The sequence below is a fragment of the Frieseomelitta varia genome, unplaced genomic scaffold (genome assembly GCF_011392965.1).
Source record: "Frieseomelitta varia isolate USP_RPSP 00005682 unplaced genomic scaffold, Fvar_1.2 scaffold_352, whole genome shotgun sequence".
Lineage (NCBI taxonomy): Eukaryota > Metazoa > Arthropoda > Insecta > Hymenoptera > Apidae > Frieseomelitta > Frieseomelitta varia.
Window position 1 is genome coordinate 188,002 of NW_025110093.1, and position 15,330 is coordinate 203,331.

Sequence of the window (15,330 nt, forward strand, 5' to 3'; positions counted from 1 at the left end):
AAAGGGGTTGGAAACCGCGACACTCGCGGTTCTGGCTAGCGCATAATGAGACCCTAAGTTCGCCTAGTAATTCCCATAGTCAATCAAAGAGATCCGTTGTCACGTCGCTAGAGGGTTGAAACTGGCGGCCAGATTCTGAGAAGGCAGCAACAGTCGCGTTGAAATTTCTGTGAAATGTATCCGAAGAAATAATAATCGCGCGTGTTCGCAAGAAAATGCTGGAGGGACGAGCGTAATTCCACGGGATCGAGTTAAATCTCGGGCGTCTTTCTCAAATTTTCATGAGAGCTCTCCTCGGGATAGCGCTCTCGCTCGTTTACTCTTCTCCTGGATTTCCTCCGAGTTTTCACCGACTTCTCTCATTCGATTTACGTACGGATATTCGGGTGGAATTAAACAGGCTGCTTTAGAGCGTCGTAGTTGTTTCTGTTAAATAGTACCGCGAATTAATCGATTTTTTGGGGGAATTAAAATTAAACTTTCAGCTTTCGACGTCTGTCTCAAATATTTTTGCTGGCAAGCAGAGGAGAGACAGCAGTGACGAATTTTTCTTAAATGTGAAAATTCTCTTCTCACTCAGTCACTGCGAGGAGACTATCGCACCGGTGATAATTAAAGCTATTCAGTCGTTAATTGACAGCCAGTTATTGTAGAAAATAATACAATCGGAGTTCCGAATGAAACGACAATAGAAATAAAGCATTGTGAATTAGTTTTCGCCTCGTTTCGAGCGCGCCATATTTATCGAGGGTAAACAGTGTTCCTAATGGAATCACAGGAACAAATGGCTCTTTATGCCGGAGAATATTCAATTGAACGAGCAAGGCAACAACGATATTAAATAATTAGAAGTGGTCGCTGCGGAAGTTGTGTAAGAAGATAACTTTGCGCGACTCGATGCGCGAGTATCGAAAAAAAAAGAGAAAAAGAAAGAAAAAGAGGAACGAACGAGAGGAATAACCGGCGAAGAAGTGGCTGCCTCGAAGAATTAATTGGCTCTCGACGGCATTTGGATTGATCCGAGCTAATAATTACAAACCCTGAAGCTTCGATAATTTCGCATCGGTAACAATCAGGCAAGGATTTACAGGGAGTGGACTGAGCCGTTTATAATCAGGCGCGAGGAGACGTTATTTTTAGGAATTTGCAGGGCACGGAACGCTGAAACAGATTGATTTTATTAATCCAACGTGACTTACATCCCTTTGTTAATTAAAATTGTCCTGGATTATTGACGTAGTAAATTTTTAGTCAGTTGGCTTGGAACCCCTTTTCATTTAATTTCAACACTATTCTACGTATCGGAAATCTATTGTAACGTCTCGTCAGGCTTCCTTTCAATTTGTCGTTCGGTAATTTTACAAGCGATACTCGTGGATTTTGAAAATCCAGAAGCACAAAGAACGAGACATATATATAAAGAGAGAGAGAGAGAGAGAGAGAGAGAGAGAGAGAGAGTGAGGGGGAAGACAAAGGTTATACAAGCTGATGGAGAGCTTTCCGGGATAGCAGTGCTGTTTCTGAAGGCCTATTAGCGAATCCTCTGGTCGTCTGACCGGTTGAACAGGCCAGGCTACAAAGCTTCCTTCCGGCAGAGGTTGGAATAAATGCATCGTCTCGAAACTAAACTGTCCACGTAATTGCACGCGAGTCCCTTATTTATCCCGCGACTTTGCCCGTTGACTCCGGCGGCTCTTTGTGCGCGCGCGGACACGCGGCGGCGAACGCATTCCCTGGAAAAACGAATCTCTGTTGGAGCGTTTAATCAAGATAAAAGGCAATACCCTTCGGGAGAGAAAAGGAAGAAAGCGCGCTTTGCGGCGCAACGTTGGATTATAAAGAGGTTATGTGTCGGAGTTTCTTTAAGGAGACCTTTACCACCGCGGTCGGAGAGCTCTCTCGCAAGCGGCTCTATTATTAAAGATTCGATAAATGCTCGCTCGTGCCGCCTGCGTTCTTAATTTCCTGGTGATAAAATTGGAATTGTGAAAGGGTCTCGGCGACTCACTCAAACCAAATGGAGCTGACGGTCGGCCGGCCAAGTGACAGGGAGGACTCGTTGCAACTTTCCTTTGGAGTCAAGAGTCAATTTGGTAAGTCGTTCGTGATCGTGTAGCTTGTTCTGGTAATTTCACGGCAATGGAATAGAAAATCGTGAGAGAGTCATTGTCTGCATTAATTTGTAATTGGTCTGTTGGCGCAGAATGGAAGGCCGCCGTTGATTCGTCTGTGGAGTCAAGAGTTGAACTTGTACGGTTCACGTGCTCTCTTGTTATTTACTTCGTATAAGTCCAAAAGACATTCATTTGCTCACGTAGAATAACAAAATTAAATTGAAGCTACAGTGTCGCGACTGTATATCGCCGATCATCAATCGGAGTATAATTCCATACGTATGTATATATATCCCGTCGATGGAGAGACGAAAAAATTTAAAGGGCAACTGGCGATACAGAGGAAGAAGAAGCGGATGCTGAAAGCGGTAATCGAAAGCCGTGCCGTTTCTATCATTTCTGTCGTGCAATTTCGAGCACGGAATCAGCAATCGTTCCCCACAATCCTCATTGGCGGGCATTGTGCCGGTAACATAATGGCCTTGAGTGGAAAGCTGCGGGAGGAAATAATAAAAAAAGTCGTAGGAAAAGAGAGGGTAGGGATGAAGGAGAGAGAAGAACGAAGACAGACGAAGGAAGTAACCAGGAGTGGCGAGAGAAAGAAGAAGGGTTAGAAACGGAGGGAGAAAGGACGAGGATGAAATTCGTACACGAGAAACGAACGACGGTAATGACGAGCCGAATATAGACCCCGTAAAACCCGTAAGGCTTCCCTCATTATATTCTCCCTGAACCACCCTTCTACATCCTCTTTCTCTCTCTCTCTCTCTCTTTCGAGCTCGAGCTTCAATTTTTACCCCTCTTTTTCACTCTCTCGTCGAGAGAGCAGAAGAGAGAGAGAGAGAGAGAGCAGAAGCCCAGGGTACCGACTGTCGTCGCGCTCACGGAATGCTCTTGGAACAGACGATTTCTTTGAATGCGGGCCAAAGATTGCCCACGGTAATAATTATTGCGGAGGCTTTCTTTTAAAAATCACCGACCTGTGAATAACAAATGAAAAAGACCAGGAGTGGGCCGGTGTCTACAAAAAACCGGGTCACCGACGAAGCTCGGCCGACCAACTCTCTCGTCGACGGGGAGGGTTTGGAGGGTGGGACGACGACGAGAAGAGGGGCGAAGCGACGTCTCGGCGAGAGATCGATTCGCGACCGTGGTAACGCGAAATCTCGCTGAGCTTCCACCTCCCTTTCTCCTACAGTCTTCGTCTCTGTCCTCGCGACTCTTTCCATCCCGCTAGCTGCCTGTTCTGCCTTTGATGTCTCGCCTCAAGTGGACGCGCTTGACTCTACGCACGTAACTTCTCTCTCTCTCTCTCTCTCTCTCTCCCTTGCATCAACTGTCTGTCGTGCCTGGGTCGCGAAACAATTTGCAAATTCGATAGAAACGATAATGGACAGAGATATTCGATCGCGAAATATTTTAGGAAATTACGAGCTCGGTGATGTCGAGGGATTGATCTTTGCAGCAGCGCTGGTAACAAACGCGACCGTGAGAGAGTATGATTAATCCGGAATTGTTTCATCAAGATGACAAATTTCCAACCGGCTGGACGACGGGTGGGATCAGCGGATTTTGTAATTCGAAGAGAGCAGTCGACATAATACCAGCTTTATGCTCCAATTGGGCGGCCTCCCAATCAATACCCGGGATATTTCGTTCCATCAAATGATACGTCCAGCTGACCGCTGGATTTTGCCACTGTTCTGGCAAACGCAGTGAAAACGTTCGTTCGTTTTCGTGCGTTCACGGTGAGAATACACAGCGAAGTGTGCCGCAGTAATAATGTCCACGAAATCGCGGGCACAAACGGAGAAAAGTAGGGTGTGTACCATCCGAGGCAGAAAAATATAACCAGCGGTTAGCCAGAGACAGAGTCGGTTGAAAACGATACGATTCTTCAGCGATCGATTCGATTAATAGAGAGCAGCTCCGTTTATATCGGTCTCAAAGATGCATTCTTCCTCCTTCTCGGATGTTTCGTTCCGAGCGAGGGTGGGAAAAGAAAAGAGAATTCTGTCCCTCCCTCCATCCGTATCATTTCGTGGATAAACAGTTTCTCCGTGTTTAAATTCTTTCGCTGTTAAATTAAGCGACACCGGCAGATTCTTTTCACCCGGATAAAAGCCTCGAATCATTATTCCTCGGCTGGATTCATAACGATACCCTCCTCGGACTACCTCCCTCTGTCTATAGACTACTAATTTCGTTACGGTTTAACGAAGACAAATTGTTCGCTAAATTTGAATCTCATTACCGGGGGAATTCATTCGAGAGTGGAAGAATTATTTTCAATATTTAATGGATACACACAGTTACTTTTTTAATTTCTCTGGCTGCGAGAGGAATAACGCGCGTGATTGCTGGACACGAAAGATGAATATCATGGCATAGGTTTCCAAGATATTTATTGTATTTTTCGGGATTAATTCACAGCATGCTGACCTAGATTTTTATTTTAATTTCAAAGTAATTGATAAATCCTGCAAAAATGAAAATCACTCTGTTTTTATAAATATCGACTGATTCCTTGCCGACACGTCCACGATTCAATCCAATTCCGATCACATTCTCGATTCTAATGAAACGCTGCATTCTTCGTTCTCTTCGAAATGAAATCGCCCATCCCGTCTCCGGAAACGGAAAACACCCCTTGTTAACAGAAACACGAGCCGGAGAGGTTGTCGCATCGTCGTGATTTCGCGTCTGGCCGCTCTGAAGAGGAGGACACACGGACGCGAGAGGATCGAAAAGTTGACCGTCGCGGGCGCGAGAGGCGGGCGTGCACGCGCGCCGAGCGATGTTTATTTTTAGGGGATGCTAGGACGGAACACCAGCCGGTACTTTCCAGTAGGTACTCTCACTTGGTCGTGGAAGCCGTTTGTCGAGTATCATATCATACAACACTCGACCTCTCTAGCCTGACTACACTAACCTATCTCCAGCTAACTCAACATCGCCGAAGCCAGGCCAACCCCTCTGAGCCACCCCCGACGGACAACGTCGGGGGTGGGACACTTTGTTTGCCTAGTGCTCGACCATTACTAACCCCGCTACACCCGAGAACCTCTGTTACCGTACAATGCTGCACGGATGAGCTACAACGTTGCACCGAAGCTATAACCGAGTGGACGATATTCGCGGACGTGTATACGTATTACGCCGGCGTGTACGTTCCACGTATGAATGCACACCGACGAGACACGTAGCGCTCGGTGGATACGTGTTTGTATTTATTTATCGTGTCTCCCGGAATACTTTTTACAGTTGCCCAGTCGCCGGTAATCCGAAATCAGGACGGCCAGCTTTGTTTACTGGCAAATATTGGCTCCTTTCATTTCCGGGGACCCGGGCCCGAAGCTACGATGCTTTTACGTAATTGATAGCGCCGTGCGCCTGATGAAACATCTGTCGTGAATATTGTACGCCAACCTCTTCTGGTAAATGGATATACGATCCCGATACGAACGACGAGCTCTCTCTATGGTTATTTCATCGATGTTTGAACGCGACGCGATACCGCGGCCGACGAAAGTATTTGAACGTTCGTCGTAGAAAACTTGCACGCGTTTTCATCGAGTTCGCCTGTGCGGACAATTTTCATACGGCGATTTACGTTCGACTGCGATAAAACAGTGGAACGTTGTACATCGAGTTGATAGCTCGATTTCTACTCTCTCGCCAGTTAGTCTCTTTTGTTTAACATTGAGAATTTTCTATTCTTCAGTCTGAAGTACGCGATATTTTTCTTATTCTCTCGTTATTACGTCAAAGATTAATTCTCAGATTGTTCCGTACAAAGTTCAAGAGTGAATTTCAATACGTCGAGAATCCCGTGAATCTCTGCTTACTTCTAAAATCCCAGAGGAAGATATCTTCTCTTTATCAATTGACTCCGCAAGGCAGATACGCGAGACAATATTTTCCCACTGGTCAACCCTCGCGAACGTTTCCACATTCAAGCCGCCATTATGCCCCTCCCCCGTATGAATATTTCTCCATTTTGATAACGTTAGATCGACGTTTCTATCTTGTACCGCGAGAGCAACCCTGACTTTCCTGATAACAACTGCTTACCAACCATCGAACGTCGCTTGTATATATTTGAGATACGCTTCTCGAAACTCTTTGTCCACTCTTGGCGAACTTCCTGCCAAATATTTCTAGGAAAATCTGACCCAGATCATCAGGAAGAACCAAAGGAAACGAAAGAGAGAGAAAGAGAGAAAGAGAAAGAGAAGAATGCTGGTCCACAGAGTTCCTTTTCGTTGATCTTACAAAATTGAATTTGGTCTACTCTTTCTTTCCAGAAAGATATCCAGAATCTCACGATGGATTTAGCCAAAGCACACTAGCCTACGTAAGCACGATTCTCCACCTGTACAGTCGCGCTAGGGATTAATATCTGTACACACGTTCCAGGTGAAAATCTCGCGGGTGGGAGAGAGACAAAGAGACAGAGAGAGGGTATCTTAGTGTATCTAAGGTGTTTGAGATCCTTTTATTTGCTCCCTTTCTTCTTCTCCTTCCTTCTGTCGTCTTGGTACTATCGACCCAAGGCCCGAGGGTTCGACCCTCCTTCTTGACTTTACGACCCGCGCCAGATTAGGATTTATTTTAATCCTAAAGGACTGGTTTGCCTTCGTGGTTTTCCTCCTTTCTATTCTCGTGTATATACACACCGCGTATCCTCTCAAGACTCTGTCTCTCTTTCTCTCTCTCTCTCTCTCTCTCTCTCTCTCTCTCTCGGTCGACGCGTTCTTCTCCTACTCGCGCGAAACGATCCTTTTATCTCCAACAACTTGGAAACGCGATTTTCCAAATCAATTTATAACCGCGCGCAACTTTCCACACCCTTTCACGAAGTTTCCTGCCTTGCGGTGTCGTTCGGTGATCGAAGATTTCGACCGAAAGTAGAACGCAACACGTTCAAACGTATCTATTACGTTTACGAGAGTGAGATTTCCTCGAGTTTATTCGAATTTTTTAATGAAATAGCAATTTTTTCATCGAGCATACATATCCTTTCTTACAAATATAATTTCACTTTATAGAATTGTAGATCGTCCGGAGCCTTCCTTTCGTTTTCTACTGCGTGTATCGTGTCTTCTCTAAATTTAATCATAATTCTTAAAACGAATTCTCTTTCTTCTTTGAAGCTTCTCTGTCTCGCGAGAAGCAGTGTAGGCCCCCCTCCCGTGTCAAACGGTACACAGCGTCCCGAGATATTTACACGCAGTTCGTCTAATTTATGCACGCACGGTAGACGCCACGGCTGGCTATACGTACTCCCTTTTCCCTGACTCTTTTCATCGAGGCAAATGAAACGGTCTCGCATCGGTTCCATCTATTCCTCCTCCCCCCTCTCCCTCCGACATTGTTCAAAATTCACCGACCACGAGGACCGTGTGCCGTTGCTCCTTTGAACGTGGCGCATCTCCCCGAAGGTTTTATAGGAAATCGATATCGAGTACGCGTGGAATGCTCGTTTCAAAGGTATGATCGACGGCGGGCTGGGCACGCGTGGACAGGCTGACGAAAAACAGAGAGGACGACAACAAACGACGACGACCAAAAACAAACCCCTCCCCCCCCCCCTCTTCCCGCCGCCAAAAAGGAAAAAAAGAGCGAAAAAACAAGAGAGAAGAAAAAGAAGAGCGAGAGAGAGAGGAAATGGGGAAAAAACGGGGGAAAATAAACTACCATAAAGTCGTGTGATCAATCACGCGCCCCGCACCGGACCGCGCGTAATCTCCGTTGGAATAAATGAATCTAATCGTGTGCGGTACACGCGTTTCACACACGGTTGCGAACAAGTTTAACGTGGGTCGGCGATGATTCTTTCAGGGGGAGGGAGAGGGGGGAGAAGTGTTTCACGTCTATCAGAAATAAGAGAGAAAAAATTCGAGGCAATTTCGTTCGGTCGATTCGATTTTTAGTTGGGAATGCACACGCGTTAATGAAATTCGCGATTAATGAAACAATGCACAAATACCCAAATTCAAATTCAAATGTTAGAATTTAAATATTCAGATCCGAACGTTTGAAGTCAAATCCAAATATTCAGATACAAATTCAAACATTCAGAGTCAAATTGATATGTCCCGGATTCAGATTGGAATGTTCAAATTCAAATTCAAATGTTCAAATACAAATTCAAATTTGATTCTGTGTCTTTGAACGGGCGCTGACTGACCGCCTGTTTTCGCTGGCCTGGTAGTTTATTCTGCGCCGGCGATGCGGTCATTAATTACACCGAACAAACGCGTGTAAACGTCCGTCCCACTTATGCGAATAGTTTCATTTCACGGTAGCCGAAGCTGCGGTGGCTTGTTGCTGCGTTAAATATCCGTGACCGGGGGCTTCGATCTTCATCCGCCTCTCGGATCGACCGCCTGTAATTTATTTCGTTCGAGCACCCCGGTTTCGTTTGCCTTCGGTTACGTTGTTGTGAATGCAACGCTGCGGTTGTTTATGCAAATTCGAACTTTTGTCGATGAAATCAAAGAAATGGTAAAAATATGTTTCATATAGCTTTTATGTCTTTGTGTATCTTTAATACATTAGAGTGAAATTCGTGAAATTTGGGCGTGTTCTAAACACTCTTGTAATCTCTCTCTCGAGTGTACATTTTACAAATAAATGTGAAAATTTTGCGTGTTCTAAACACTCTTGTAATCTCTCTCTCGAGTGTACATTTTACAAATAAATGTGGAAATTTTTCCATCAAAAGAGAGCGTGCTCGTATATTTCTAAAATATTTTTGGGACTGTTCTAGAGTCAGTAATGGGCTCTGGTGTATTCCAGAGGCGGAATATCGTATAACTTACGCTATACTACGCTATCCTGCGCTGCCTCTGCTCTATGCTGCTCTATTCTGCGTTGCTTCCTTCTCGACTGTCAAATCCACGCCCTGCCCATTTTCTTTTCGACGTTTACTCTCGCCGTCATTTTCGCTCTTTTTATCTGCCACAGCCTTAAACTATCAAATAATGTCTTGAAAGGAGAGAAAGACACCTTTTGAGAAAAAGATCTTGCTTTCCTTTCATGTTTTCTACATGTAGACACACACACCGTTGCCAGAAGGATTTTTCAGAAATTTAAATTGACGTTGCAGCTTTACCCAACAGATAGATCTCTGAAATTATTTATCTGCGTAACTCCAAACATTAGCACGTTATTTCATAAAAATAAAATAAATCATTCCTAAAGTGTTAGTTAGGCAGAAGGAGATGTCTTTATTCGTATTTTTAAGAATAGTTTCTTTGAAACATGTTACTATACTTCTTTGAGAGAAATTGTACAGATACGAGTGTAGTTCATTAAATTATTTGTAACTCGGACCAGCTAAAACTATTCTCCATCGACGCTAATTGATTATAATGAAATGTCAGTGTTCAAAGGATAATCTATATTAATTATTAATAACCTATATTAATTATTAATAATCTATAATAATTATTAATATACATTGTAATTAATAATAACTCAGGGATTATTCCGTGTTTGATCACTACAGAGTCAGATGACATTTGCTCGCGGAATATTTCGCTCGGCGAAATTGAAGACGAATTGAACAGACAGCGACTTAAAAGTTCGTTCCATAACGTTTACGCAAGATTGTTATCAATTGGTGAACGTACAGCGAGCTAATTGAATTGAGTACGATTGCGTACAAGTTGTACAACTAGAAATTTTCATCTTACTATTGTCCACTTTGTATCCATAATTATAGAAATTGTGGCACGCAGGATTAGGACAGTTAAATTTAATAAATTGCTACGTTTCTTTTTATTTCTACTATTTCATTTCTATTTAACAAATTGCTAAATACTTTTTTTTATATTTCTACTATTTTCCAATCTATTAGCGTCGACATATCCATTGTGAATTGTTATAAAAGATATTGTGAAGCGTTACTGATGTTCGATACAATATACAATAGTATATAATATACAATATACAATAGTATAACAGTATAGCGCGTAGCTGCACGTACCGGTGGCGACAGTTAAAGAGGGTTAACAATGTTTAGAGTACACTAGAAGACACCTCTTCGGTCGAATGGGTCGGCGGCGCGAAATCGAATTTCCAATACGCTAAATATTCACGAACACGATGACGTATTTCTATAACGGCGGGCGGGTGGGAGGGAGGATTGTACACGCGTCGAACATAACTTTTCCATTTTATATTTTCCACCTTTCAGTCTTTCAGTTGGGTTCGGCATACGGGTGATTGATCGATTACCGATGAAAAGCGAAAGTGACGCAATGGGTGGGTGGGGATAGGGGTAGAGAGAAAGGGGAAAAAAGAAAAAGCGAGGAAACAGGGAAGAGTTGCGCAATCGACACTCGGAAGACGTGGATAGATACGTATGTATGTATACGTGTATCGCGGAGAGAGGATAGCAACAGGCTCCGAGTTGGTATGAATACACGCCGTTGCCACTGCGAATATCCGCTTCCAATCCTTGCTTTATATTCAAAACAGCATCGAACGAAGAAACAAAAATTCCTATGAATCGTCGGAAGCCCGAGTCTTCTCTCTCTCTCTCTCTCTCTTTTGTGGTATATTCATGGTCGCGATATCCCAAGGATTCGCGCCTGGAGACACGTAGCGCATTCTCGTGATCGAGAATATACGTCTTATCCGCCGCTCGATCCACGGGGGATAGACACCTCAGCCTCAACGTTTATGCAATCCGCAAACTCGACGTCGAGTTCCCGCTTTAGCGTTCCTTAACATTAACATCAACACGGGTGCGCGAAAGTGGCTGACGTTCATCGCAGGAACGGGGAGAGGTTATAACCGAGGTGGTGTGCAAAAGCGCCGGGATTTGTCGAACGACGAGGGAAATTTCAAAGCGGCTTACACGCTTTGAGGCGGGACGCTCGGCCAGTGTCGGATCTCTACTCCGGATCCGCCGTGTTATAAATTTATATTGCGAATAAATTTGAATTGTACGGCGATACGTCGGTTTTGGCGAACGTTCGGTCGCTGAGAGATCATCGACGGGAAAGCATCGTCTAAAAGACGCGAGGACCAGTGAACGAGAAAGCGACGAGATACAGAGAGAAAGAGTGGAAATTGTTAGTGGCATCCATGAGTAATGTTAATTTTTTTCAAATTTAATAAACATTGCCATACGCTGGTGACAATAATTTAACTTGTTATAACGTGACCTAGTTATGATTGATGATTGTTCTAATTAAATATGTTAACATTTAGTTGCGCTTGTTGTTAAATTTCGAAAACATTTGAGCGAACCGTATGAGATAAATTCCACATTAGACATTTTAATTCCATTTTATGAATTTCGGAAGCACAACATCGCTACTAATGCCAAACCTTGGTACAATCTTGGATACTAGAACACAGAAATTAATTAAATTTAAATTAAATGAATTAAATGTAAAAAATTTAAGAACACCGATGGTAATTTCAATCTTTTCGATTTTTATAAAATCTGCAAGAGATGAAAGACTTTTACTTTTACAAAGTCATTCTCATTTTACAAGAAGGGAGTTTGTCTTTAGATGGCCAAGGATATATTGTCAATAACAACGATGGGGATTGAAACTGTATTAACTCTTCGATAGAATAAAATTTTGCACAGTATCAAAAAACGACGTACTTACTCATGGGTACTGCTAGTAGAAGAGGAGCGTGACTCGTCAGACACGACGCGCGCTACGAATGCAAATTTAACTTATCCTTTCCGCGCGAGGGAAGAAGCGAGGCCGATGAAAGCCGATGGGAGGAGGTGAGGTCGGATTGCCGACGTTTGCTGGATGAGGCCGAGGAAAAACGGCGGGTAGTGGGTGGGTCGACGCGCCACGACGCCACCCCTTCGATCTGACAAGCGGAGCTTACGTAAGCGACAGTCGTGCTGTCTTTCAAATTACTCGGATGTCCCGGCGAACGCCGCGAGCCTTCTAACGCTCGACTTTTCGCTCCGGCAAAAATTCACGACTTCGGCGAGCTGCTTTTCTTGCGATCGGATCGGATCGGGGATCCGTGAGGGTCCGCGTTTCCCTTTTCCGAGACAGTCGAAATTCACTCGAACCGTTCTGCGTGTCCCCATGTTGACGACAAGGGAGACAACATGATCGACTGATCTAGGGTAAGAGGTTTTCGTACCGAGCTCCTTTGGTGCGCCATTTCCCAGAAAATACAAACGAAAAATTACAAACTTATTAGGGAAATTTATTGACACCGATCAAACCGAAATAAAACTTATCGATAAGACTCTTAACGAGTAGAGTTCATTAAATTAATTGAAACTGTGAAATTCTCAGAAACAAACGTTCAGTCTTCAGTCTTCAGAATCTCGCGGTTCTTAATGAAACAAACACGCAAACACGGCGTACACGTGCACGTATCGGTATGAGTCGTTGTAATTTAAATTATATCGAACAGTATAACGAAGAAAGATTGGATTAGAGTCTCGAAAACGCGAGATAGGAGGGTGGCCAGCCCCCTGAACGTCACCCCGTGTGAGAGAAATGTTCTCGAAGAAAGTAATTGCAAGAGACGGCAGAGTCCGCTTCCAGAAATAGGAATAAATTCTCACCCGTACGGGGAATACTATTTTCACGCGGAGGGGGAAAACAATGGTTATACGGGGGTCGGTGTTACGCGAATTGCGGTTGCTCACCGCTTCGTCCACTGGCGGTGGAAGACGAAATGGGACGATTTCTCATTCAGAATGAAGAGTAACGTTCCCTTCTCCGCTTCACCTTGTTGCTTTACGCTTGCTGAATATCGGGCGGTGATGGTCGTGTCTGCTGCTGGGAACATTCCCTGAAACTCCGTCCGACGTGTAGCTACGGCGAGCGTATAGGGTTGGCGTAGAACGAATCACCGGCCCAGGTTGTACGTAGAACGACAAACGACGGATAAATTATTCGAAATAGCTGTTGAACGCATCTCCGGCCCGGGTGTGATCTGCCTGCCAGATCTACAAGCAAATTACATCGAATTTGACGTGCGGCTAATACAGCAGAGATCAACGCGTCCCACGTAATTTACGTAACGCCGTCCATCACGTTACTTATTAACGTTTACGCGAACATCGGCATTGAATTATCGTCGAACAACGTTTCCCATTACACGGACGGAGGAATTTCGGTTATTGGTTCCCGAACCGGGAGTCGTCGTATCTATTTGTTGGGCAGTTTTCTGTTTCTTCTTTTTTTTCTTCTTCTTTTCTCATCTTTTGATGGGGAGCAGTTGGAAACTGACGCAAAATATACGAGATGAAAGGCGGAACTGGCTGTCGTAACACGCACTCTCTTTCTCTCGTGTTCTCTTTTATTTTTGCCTCCTGCCCCTCTATCGATCCCGAGCGCGTTGGCCTCGATCGCATCAGTCAATTTACCGGCCAGGACTGTCGATTAAACCGAGCGCGATACTTTTAATGGCGACGGCTTGTTTCCTGTCTGGAACGACCATTAATTTTAGGCTGTGAGCGGCGCGATATCGATGGCAGAACAGATGTCCGTATCTGTTGATAAAAGCGCGTCCATAAAAGTGAGCTTTACAGGATAATAACACGTGTACGTTTGACGTGTGTGTGTGTGTTGTGTGTGAGTATTCTCTAGCTGGACACGGGACTCGGCGCAGCAAATGAGTATGAACGTTTTCCAATCAAATCAAAGCTAGTCCGCGGACGCAAGAAAAAAAGAAACAAAGACAGAGAGAAAGAGAGAGGAGGAAAGAAAGGACCAGGTCGAAAATCCAGCCATAGGGAATCAAGGAGAAAAACAAAACAGATAGAAAGAGGGGAAGAGAGATACTTCGTGCGCTTCAAACGATTCACGTTGGCTCTCCTGGAATTTTACTGGTATTTTATAATTGATTAAACTTGGCTTTTATCAAACGAGCGAGTGGATGAAAAGCAGCCGAACGTACGTAGGGAACCTTTTTTTTTTTTTGCCATCGGAATTAAACGTGTTGCGATTCATTCGTACAGAGATTATCTTCGACTCCCGGCGATCGATAGTTTGTGAACCGCTCGTGAACGTGCCGCAAAATCGCGAGCCGCTCGCACGAATTTACTTTCAACCATCGAATTAAGCGTTCGAAATCCATTAGCCGGCTAATCTCGTTTCTTGCCCCCGGAAATGCTTCTCGGTCCCGTTGAATTCCCGTCGTGTGTTGCATCGTCCATGGAAAGCGAGTGCGCGACACATTTTGTGTGCGAAATGCGCGCACAGAGAGAAACGTAGAGAGAGAGAGAGAGAGAGAGAGAGAGAGACATTCGCAAATCGGCTATATCCACGGAATTCTTCCGAAAATACGCGACTGGTGACAGGATGAAAAGCACACGTAGGAACGTTGGCTGCCGATATATTGCTTCGTGGCGACATGGTAATAGCAAACGCCGCGCTGCGGAGACAGCAAAGTAAACAGGTGATCGATATTGTTTGATTTATGCACGAAGGGGCAGGGCGGGCGATCGCGCCACGATCACCAAGTGTTTTCGGTGCATGCATTCACAGGGCAATGGTCGAGGTTACGCGTCCACCTAGCCACGTCTATTCACGTGCGAGCGCGCCAACCCTGGTCTGCTCTGTCACCAAGCAAAATGTCTCTCGTCGATACGTGTGCACATGTATGTATCCATACACACGCATGAAAGAGAGAGAGAGAGAGAGAGAGAGAGAGAGAGAGAGAGAGAAAGCTACTACCTGCTTCGAATTTCTAATTTTCGATGTTGACAGGCGAACGACGAGGCGCCACCCCTTTTCACCTCTCTGGCGCCTCGTCTTTCGCCGACTCACCCCCTCCGGCCACCACCCCATTTTTCCACCGATGGTGGTGACCTGCGATTCAACAGAGCAGCAGCAACTCGCCACGTAGCCGTTTATTGGCCACTGACTGGCGCACGCAATAGCCGCGCGCAGGATTTATGAAGCGCCCTGTTATACCATCGGGGTGCTCCGACGGATCACGTCCGCGAGACGAATTTTCGAGGAAACGAGCCGCGAACTTTTCCGCCCAACTTTTGATAAAGAGCCCCATGTACCACGGCGAGTTTTTCCCGAGAATCGGTCGGGAAAGTTTGAAGATCCCTTAATGAAGACATCGTACGCGATCGGCGAAACGATCGAGAATAGCAATTTAGAGGGTGAGAAAGTTCGCACCCTCTGGTTCAACGAAGTCGCGGAGGAATTGTGTTTCCCATTTGAAAAAGAACATTGGCTCTACGAAG